This window comes from Saccopteryx bilineata, chromosome 4, assembly GCF_036850765.1.
Source record: "Saccopteryx bilineata isolate mSacBil1 chromosome 4, mSacBil1_pri_phased_curated, whole genome shotgun sequence".
In the NCBI taxonomy this organism is placed as follows: domain Eukaryota; kingdom Metazoa; phylum Chordata; class Mammalia; order Chiroptera; family Emballonuridae; genus Saccopteryx; species Saccopteryx bilineata.
This window is the reverse complement of record NC_089493.1, coordinates 198,530,844-198,540,883: the sequence shown is the minus strand read 5'-3', so window position 1 is coordinate 198,540,883 and position 10,040 is coordinate 198,530,844.

Sequence of the window (10,040 nt, the reverse complement as noted above, 5' to 3'; positions counted from 1 at the left end):
ATGGGAGCCAAGATGAAGCTCAGGTCGCGACGCTGAGACCCGGACGAGCTGTAGGACAAAGAGAGACGCCGACGGTCACGACAGAACGATGATAAAGGGGTTAAACCAGAGAGAGGACATGACGTTTGACCATAGAGCCACATGCAACACTGTAGCACCTAAATATAGACAACAAATATTAACAGACCTAAAGGGAGAAATAGCAATATGAGTAACAGGAGACATTTCTTTTAAGTGAGAGGAGGGGAGAGAGTGAGACACTCCTGCACGTGCTCCGACTGGGATCGACCTGGCAACCCCCGTCTGGGGCCGACTTTTGAACCAATTGAACAGTTGGCTGCGGGAGAGGAAGAAGGAGAGAAGGGGGAGAGGAAGGGGGAGAGAAGCAGATGGTCACTTCTCCTGTGTGCCCTGACTGGGAATCAAACCTGGGACGTCCACACACCGAGCTGACACTCTATCCACTGAGTCAGTTAGCCAGGGCCAATAGGAGACACTACTGCCCCACCTTCACCAAGGGATAGATCATCCAGACAGAAAATCAATAAAGAGACGTTGGTCTTCAGTGACACCTTCTTGTACCCGCTGGGCTGAGCAGACATGTACAGAACGTTCCACCCAAAAGCAACAACACGCGCGCTCGACTCCAGCGCACGGGGAGCGTTCTCCAGGGTAGACAGAGCGGGTGTGATGCCACAAAGCAAGCCAACAAATTTAAGAGGACTTAAGCCACATCGCACATCTTTTCTGACCGACCACAGCGGCGTGAAACGAGAAATCAGTTACAAGAAGAAAACTGGAAAACCCACAAATATGTGGAGAGTCAGCGCCATGCCCCCCCCGAGCCCCCACTGGCCCAGAGAAGAACGGGAACACAACTGAGATGAGCGATTCCAATAGGGGGGTCCACAGCCACGAATGCCTCATCAAGGACAAGACACGTCTCAAAGAAATCACCTACCTTGACAACTCAAGGAACTCGGAATAAAGAATAAACAAAACCCAAGGCTAATAGAAGGAAATAACAAATATCAGAGTAGAAATAAATGACAGCCTGACCAGGCGGTGGCGCAGTGGATAGAGCGTCGGACTGGGATGCGGAGGACCCAGGTTCGAGACCCTGAGGTCGCCAGCTTGAGCGTGGGCTCATCTGGTTTGAGCAAAGCTCACCAGCTTGAATCCAAGGTCGCTGGCTCCAATAAGGGGTTGCTCGGTCTGCTGGAGGCCCACAGTCAAGGCACATATGAGAAAGCAATCAATGAACAACTAAGGTGTCGCAACGAAAAGCTAATGATTGATGCTTCTCATTTCTCTCCGTTCCTGTCTGTCTGTCCCTGTCTATCCTTTTCTCTGACTCACTCTCTGTCTCTGTAAAAATAAAGAAAAAAAATTAAAAAAAAGAAATAAATGACATAGAGACTAAAAAAAAAAGGAAAGATCAATGTAATTAAGAGCTGTTTTTTTTTTTTGTATTTTTTTTCTGAAGCCGGAAGTGGGGAGAGACAGTCAGACAGACTCCCGCATGCGCCCGACCAGGATCCACCCGGCACGCCCACCAGGGGGCAACACTCTGCCCACCAGGGGGGGATGCTCTGCCCCTCCGGGGCGTCGCTCTGCTGCGACCAGAGTCACTCTAGCGCCTGGGGCAGAGGCCAAGGAGCCATCCCCAGCACCTGGGCCATCTTTGCTCCAATGGAGCCTCAGCTGCGGGAGGGGAAGAGAGAGATAGAGAGGAAGGAGGGGGGGAGGGGGGGAGAAGCAGATGGGCGCTTCTCCTGTGTGCCCTGGCCAGGAATCGAACCCGGGACTTCTGCATGCCAGGCCGACGCTCTACCACTGAGCCAATCGGCCAGGGCCAAGAGCTGTTTTTAAAAAAACATTTTTTATTGATTGATTTTAGACAGAGGAGAGAGAGGGAGGGAGGGGAAGGGAGAGAGAGAGGGAGGGGGAGGGAGAGAGAGAGGTAGGAAGAGAGGGAAGGGGAAGGAGGGAGGGAGAGCTAACTGGCCCTGACCCCCTCTCACCACTTTTATTCAACACAGTATTGGAAGTTCTAGCCACAGCAACCAAAGAGAATTAAAAGGCCTCCAAATTGGAAAGGAAGAAGGGAAACTGTCACAAGATACAGCTCACATGATGGCGTATTATAGAAAACGCTAAAATCTCCCCCCCCACCACCAATTGTTAAGAACGATTGAGTTTAGTAAAGCTGTAGGATACAAAATCAACATGCAGACACGTTGCTGCGTTTCTACAGACTGATAATGAATGATCAGAGAGAGAAATTGAGATGCCATTGCATCAAAACAGGAGAAACACCCGGGAACAAAGGGAACCACGCGGGTGAAGGACCTGTACGCTGAGAACGAGGCGTCATCGGTCAAGGAAAGTGAAGATGCGTGTGAATGGAAATCCTAAAATTGGTATGGAAACACACCAGACCCCCGACAGCCAAAGCAATCCTGAGGAGGAAGAACAACAAAGCTGGAGGCGTCACACTGCCTGATGTCAAACTGTACTGCAAAGCCACAGTGATCAGAACAGCGTGGCACAGGCATATAGACGCCCCTAGAGCCATGGAGCGGAACAGAGAGCCCAGAAATAAACCCCTGTCTCGTCAATTAATGTACGACCAAGGAGCCGAGAAGATCAGTGGGGAAGGGACCCTCTCGTCCGTACATGGTGGTGGGAAAACCTCATGCAAACAGAAGTGAACCAGGACCACTGTCTTAGACCAGACAGAAAAATCAGCTGCAAACGGGTTCAAGACTTGAGAGTAAGACCTGACACCGTAAGACCCGTAGGAGAAAAGAAACGACAGCAGGCATCGGTCTCGGTGATGATTTTTTTTGGATTTGCTACCAAATGCAAAGCCACCAAGAAAAGCAAAACTCAACAAGTCGGGACTACATCAGATTAAAAAGGTCCTGCTCAGCCAAGGAAGCTGCTACCAACAAAATGAACAGGCAACCCAGCGAATGGGAGGAGACAGTCACAGATCACGTCCTGTTAACGGGTCGCCCTCCAAAACGGAACTCAAGACGACACAGCAGGGGTAAGAAAAATCTGATTCAACGATAACGAGGAGAGGATCTGAACAGACATTCCCCCGAAGAGGACACGCAGACGGCCAACCTCGCCGGTCATCAGGGAAACCCAAACCCAGACCGCAATGAGGTGCCACCTCACGCCTGTTCACGCAGCCAGCCCACGCCACACCATCCCGGCCGTGACTCCCTCCTCGACACGCCAGGAGCCCGAGCTCATGCCCAAGGTGCGGTGAGATACTGTCTTTCGGTTTTCCGGTTTTTGTCTTAACTAGTTAACACTCTGGGATTTATTTCGGTCTGCGTATGAAGGAGGGAGCTCAGAACACATCTTCCGAAAGGCTGACCAGACAGACCGTTCAGCGCCACGGCCAAGCAGCCCACCGCGCCCACCGACTGGAGATGCTGCCACCACCACCCCTGCCCCCCGGCCCGACCCCCCTCCCCCACCGTATGGCTGTCCCTCTCTCCCTAGGGGTCTGTCCGCTCCTCCCCGATGCCTGCCGCCTGTATCAGTGGGGGGAGGGGGCGCTCATGACAGCTGACGGGGGTACGGCCCCCTTCACTTCTCTTCTATAGCTTCAGACTTTCCTCGGCTGCTCCCACACACGCGAGCATTACAATCACTGTATCACATTTCAGAAGTCTTGCTGGGCTTTTGTGTGGGATCGTTTTAAATGTATCGGCTAACTTGGAGGAAAATTACATCATTACAATAATAGGTCTTCTGGTGCAGGCGACGTCTTAACTCTCCCCTCTCCTTCAACGTCTTTTTTTAGTAAAGCCCTGGTGTGGAAGACGCTGTGTGTGTGTGTGTGTGTGTGTGTGTGAGAGAGAGAGAGAGAGAGAGAGAGAGAGAGAGAGGAGAGAGAGAGAGAGACTCTGTGTGCCCGGTTCCGTCGGGCACCCTGGGGGGGGGTGGCTCTACCTCCTGTGGTTGCCGTCAGTCTGGGTGTTTCTGGACTTGTGGACGTGTCACATACACCTAGGCCTCTGTCATCACATGCTATTCTCCTGGGTGTCTCTGTCCCGATGTCTCTTTCTCATAGGGACAGCATCAGGCTGGACTTTGGCCTCCCTGAACGACCCCCTCTTAACTAATGATACCTGCAGAGATGCTATCTCTAGACCAGGCCACATTCCCAGGACTGGGGGTGAGGACTTCAACATCTTCCAGGGGACACGATTCAACCCATGACAGACACATGCCATTAAAATTCAACAGTGCCACCCTGGCCGGTTGGCTCAGTAGGAGATGAGCCATGGCCTGGTGTGTGGATGTCCCAGGTTTGATTCCCGGCCAGGGCACACAGGAGGAGCGCCCATCTGCTTCTCCACCCCTCCCCCTCTCCTTCCTCTCTGTCTCTCTCTTCCCCTCCCACAGCCAAGGCTCCATTGGAGCAAAGTTGGTGGCCCGGGCACCGAGGATGGCACCATGGCCTCCACCTCAGGTGCTAAGAGCTCGGTTGCTGAGCAACGGAGCATCACCCCCTAGTGGGCTTGCGGGGTGGATCCTGGTCGAGGCACATGCGGGAGTCAGTTTGTGCCTCCCCTCCTCTCATGGAATAAAACATTAAATAAATAAAATATAAAAATAAAATGCACCAGTGCCGAGGCTCCTGGTCCCGGTCAGGACTAAGTGAAAGGACTTCTCTGGAAGGCGTGCGGTTTAGCACTGGTCTCAGGGCACGGTGGTGGGAAAAGCAGATGGACTTGAATCCTCCACAGGCCACACCTCTGTCACCTCCCGGGTGGCACCTGGCGGCAACAGCGACTGGTGCACAGATGAGCCTGTTGTCGGAAGGACCACCGCGTCCCCGAGGGGTCCTGAGACAGCGACCGCGTGGGGGGGATCCAACTAATTTAACACCTGGTTTTCTGCCCTGAAGACATTTTATGTACAAAAAACCCACGATACACCAAAAGGTGGTTTATTATTTCATGCATCTAATACTTAAAATAAGAACCGTTAAGAGAAGTACACAAAACTAGATCACGTTATCAGAAAGAGTATTAAAATATTAATAAAAATATTAAATAATACCTGGGAAAAAAAAGCAATGAAACTGTTATTTAAGCTATTTCCAAGGACAGCTTGCCACCCAGCTGGTTGTCAGGCACTTTGTCTCTTTACGTCGTACGTCTGTTTAACCGAAGTAACAGGCGCGAGGGAATGAAGACGTGGTGTTTCATCAAAGGTACGATGCGTTTATGAAATGAAGAAATACATGGGACAAGCATAGGTCCATCAAATTTTTTTCACGGAACGAACGTGTGACCACGGACACTTAGAACACGCTGTTGTGCCGATGAATGTTCAAGGGGAGTGAGGAACGTCCATGCGTGATTTCCGCACGGGGTGGGTGGCTGCCCGGGCGCCCACCTGAGAGAGAGCCCCGATGACGAGCACCATTGTAACAACCAGTTCGCCGAACTCAACAAAAAAATCAGTGATCGCTGACCTGTGGTGGCGCAGTGGATAAAGCGTCGACCTGGAAATGCTGAGGTTGCCGGTTCGAAACCCTGGGCTTGCCTGGTCAAGGCACATATGGGAGTTGATGCTTCCAGCTCCTCCCCCCTTCTCTCTCTCTCTCTGTCTTTCCCTCTCCTCTCTAAAATGAATAAAAAAATTTTTTTTTTTAAATCAGGGATCGGTTCTGCGGAACCAGTGAGAACCGGCTGAGTCCCACCACTGAAGAGTGGTCTGTGTGCCCAGCGGGCCATGGCTCCGACCTGTCCACCCCCTCCACCCCCCGCCTGGTGGAGAGAGCTGGCTGGCCGCGGTCCCGCCTGTGTCCAGTGGCCCTGGAGGGGCCGCCCGCTTGTCCCTGTCCACACTTACGCTCCTTCAGGCTGGGACCCCGGCACTTCCCACCGAGCAGAACAGAAGTGGGCTCGAACACGCACGCTGAAGCTGTAGCCCCCCCCCCCACCCAGATCCCACGTGTGTCTGAGTCTGTGCCGTTATTATTCTGAAGGGGTCCGATTCCCCATGTTCTTCTAACGGTTATTGTGGGTACACAGAACAGTGGCTCACGGTGGAGTGATACACTTTTTTTTTTTTAATTTGTTTTTATCTGCATACAAGCGAAACCCAGCTCTCCCTCAGATCACGCTAAAAATTTGGCAAATGCATGGAGTTATGTAACCACCCCCCCACCCCCAAACACTGGAAAGTTGCAGCCCCTGGAAAAGAGCTCGGGGGACCCGACCTCGGAACCCGCCCCACTGCAGCCCGGCGCCCTCGCTCTCTGGTCCCAGACCACCTGCCTCTTCCGGCCAGACGTGCGGGATCCCGCCGCCTCAGGGGCCCAGAGGACGCAGCCCTCGTTCGAGATGAACCCGCGGTGCTGAGCGGGTGTGGATCCCTGCAGGTGCCACGGCTCACTTGTCCATCTGACCGCTGGCTGAAGGACATTTGGGCTGTTTTCTGTCTTCGGGCACGAAGAAGGTGGCCGCTGAGAACGCCAGGTGCGGGCTTTGGTATGGACGGGATCCTCGGTCCTCAGGGGCAGCCTCGGCTGTGCGTCACAGGCACTGTACGTGTAAGGAACAGCAAGGCCGCCCTGCGTGCCCGCCAGCCCCTGCACCGGGCTCTGGGCGCTCAGGGGTCAGCAGCACCCAGCACGGTCGGCTTGTTCAGTGACCGTGGGGGGCTGCCACATTGTCGCGTGAACATGCATTCCCCAATTCCCCAACGGCTAACTGCTCCTTTTCCACTCCACGTGTTTGCCCTCCACGGGTCCTCCTGGTCAACATGGATGTTGAGATATGTCACCCATTTACATCGAGTCAAAGATAAAAACCAGAAGATCACCATCAACAGACGCGGAGAAAGCGCTGGACGAGACGCAACGCCATTTATGGTGAAAACACTCAACAAAATGGGCACAGACAGAAGGACCTCTCCAGGACAAAGGCCACAGACGGCCAGCCCAGAGCTGACATCCGACTTGAGGGTGAAGACAGACAGCTTTTCCTCTAAGATCAGAAGCAAGACATTCCCTCTATTCATCCAACAAGTATTGGGAGTCCTCCCCACAGCAACCGGGGGAGGGAAAGAAGTGAAACTCCTCCAGGCTGGGGATGAAGTAGGAACACTGTTACTATTTGCAGATGACACAGGGATGAAGTAGGAACACTGTTACTATTTGCAGATGACACAGGGATGAAGTAGGAACACTGTTACTATTTGCAGATGACACAGGGATGAAATAGGAACACTGTTACTATTTGCAGACGACACAGTCATCGGAGAAAACCCTTAGGAGGACTAGCCACCCAAAGGCTATTAGAAACAATAAACAGACGCAGTGGAGTTGCAGTTTCCTGCCGGGCTAAGGACCGGAGAGTTTCTATGTTACTGTTTCCGAGGGTGTAGCCTTTCCTGAGTGCTGTCCTCAGGCCTGGGGCCTCAGGGGCTCGGTGCTCACCCCGGGGAATCCGCAGGAGCACCGCCCTTGTCTGTGGACTCTCCGAGTCTCCCTCCTCCCGGCAGTCTGTCTGTCCATCCTTCCTAACGGCCTTGCAGGGCGCAGCCCCGGGGTCTTGGGTCCAGGCCTCTCCAACATCAGCTCCTACCAGAATCTCCTGGGAAGAAGTGGCTGGGGCCCCCCCACCTCCAGTGTCTCAGGTTCGGACCCTCTGGGGTGAGGCCCACGGCTGGTACGTGAACCACGGCTGGCGTGCCTGCACTCTTGAACGTCCCAGGACCAGAACGGTCCACACGCTCCCGCCAGGCACTGCGCTCGCCGCCCCCGGGGTCTTGGGTCCAGGCCTCTCCAACATCAGCTCCTACTGGAATCTCCTGGGAAGAGGCGGCTGGGGCCCCCCCACCTCCAGTGTCTCAGGTTTGGACCCTCTGCGGTGAGGCCCACGGCTGGCGTGCATGCACTCTTGAACTCGAGGACCAGAACGGTCCACACGCTCCCGCCAGGCACTGCGATCGCCACCCCCGGGGTCTTCGGTGAGGCCGGTGCCCCTGCCGGGAAAGCCGTGCCACAGGGACTGGGGACTCCGGCACAGATGGGACCCACCTGCGTGGCAGACGCAGACACAGCCCACGTCACCTCCAGCCTGCGCGGAACATGGAGAGAACACGTTCCACGGCAGCTGTCATTCCAACGGCAGCAGGCACGCCGTCCTGGGTTCACGCTGGTTTCCGAGAATCAGCTTCAGTGTCTGCACACTTCTCTAATAATCTGTTCTTTTTCTTTAAGTGAGAGGAGGGGAGATAGAGACAGACTCCCACATGTGCCCTGACCGGGATCCACCTAGCAACCCCATCTGGGGCCAATGCTCGGACCAACCGAGCCACTGGCTGTGGGAGGGGAGGAGAGAGAGAGACAGTAAGAGAGAGAGACAGTAAGAGAGAGAGACAGAGAGACAGTGAGAGACAGAGAGAGAGACAGAGAGAGACAGTGAGAGACAGAGAGAGAGACAGAGAGAGACAGAGAGAGAGACAGTGAGAGAGACAGAGAGAGAGAGACAGTAAGAGAGAAAGTGAGAGAGAGACAGTGAAAGAGAGACAGTGAGAGAGACAGAGAGAGACAGTGAGAGACAGAGAGACAGAGATAGTGAGAGAGACAGAGACAGAGAGACAGTGAGAGACTGAGTGAGAGACAGAGAGAGAGAGAGACAGTGAGAGAGTGAGACAGTGAGAGAGATAGTGAGAGAGACAGACTCAGTGAGAGACAGAGAGACAGTGAGAGAGAGACAATGAGAGACAGAGATAGTGAGAGAGTGAGAGAGACAGAGAGAGATAGTGAGAGAGACAGTGAGAGAGACAGTAAGAGACAGTGAGAGAGAGACAGAGGCAGTAAGAGAAAGAGACAGAGAGAGACAGTAAGAGAGAGAGACAGTGAGAGAGAGTGAGAGAGACAGAGTCAGTGAGAGAGACAGTGAGAGAGACAGTGAGAGAGACAGTGAGAGAGAGACAGAGGCAGTAAGAGAAAGAGACAGTAAGAGAGAGAGACATTGAGAGAGAGAGAGACAGAGAGAGAGGTGGAGGGGGTGAGAAGCAGGTGGTCACTCCTGTGTGCCCTGACTGGGGATCGAACCCGGGACTTCCACATGCAGGGCCAATGCTCTATCCGCTGAGCCAGCCGGCCAGGGCTCTAATAATCTATCCTTTAATATAAATTCTGCTTATCACTGACACCTTCTTTCTGCTTTCCCTTCAGGCGTGTCCTGATGTCTAGGTTCTTGGCTCTCCTCAGTTCTTGTTTGGCCACGTGAGCATCCCCTGCCGTCCACCTGTGCCTCTCCTCTTGCTCCGTCTTCGCCGCACGCCGTGAGTTCAGCATCTCAGGTTCTCTCCCCGTCACGGCCAAGTTTGTTTCCTCTTCAACTTAGGATTTACGGAGGAGAAAACTTTTCAGCTCTAATTTAATGATGCAGTGCTTCTTAATTACAAGCAGAGTGCAGTGCAGCGTGAGACAAGTCTAGACCATATCATAAATATTGATGTTTCTTACATTGTTTCGATATCTCGCCAACCTTTCTAAATGTTACAGAGGACTCAGCCTTGTATCCACTGCTTGAGCGAAAAATATTTAGAACACGTTTGTCTCCTAAGTAAATCCTGTTAATGTCTAGGGTGCGTGCGGGTGTTCCCTAATGGTTCCTTTTTTTTTTTTTTTTTTTTTTTTAAATATATTTTTTCTGAAGCTAGAAACAGGGAGAGACAGTCAGACAGACTCCTGCATGCGCCCGACTGGGATCCACCTGGCATGCCCACCAGGGGGCAATGCTCTGCCCCTCCGGGGCGTTGCTCTGTTGCGACCAGAGCCACTCCAGCGCCTGGGGCAGAGGCCAAGGAGCCATCCCCAGCGCCCGGGCCATCTTTGCTCCAATGGAGCCTTGGCAGCGGGAGGGGAAGAGAGAGACAGAGAGGAAGGAGAGGGGGAGGGGTGGAGAAGCAGATGGATGCTTCTCCTGTGTGCCCTGGCCGGAAACCGAACCCAGGACTTCTGCACACCAGGCCGATGCTCT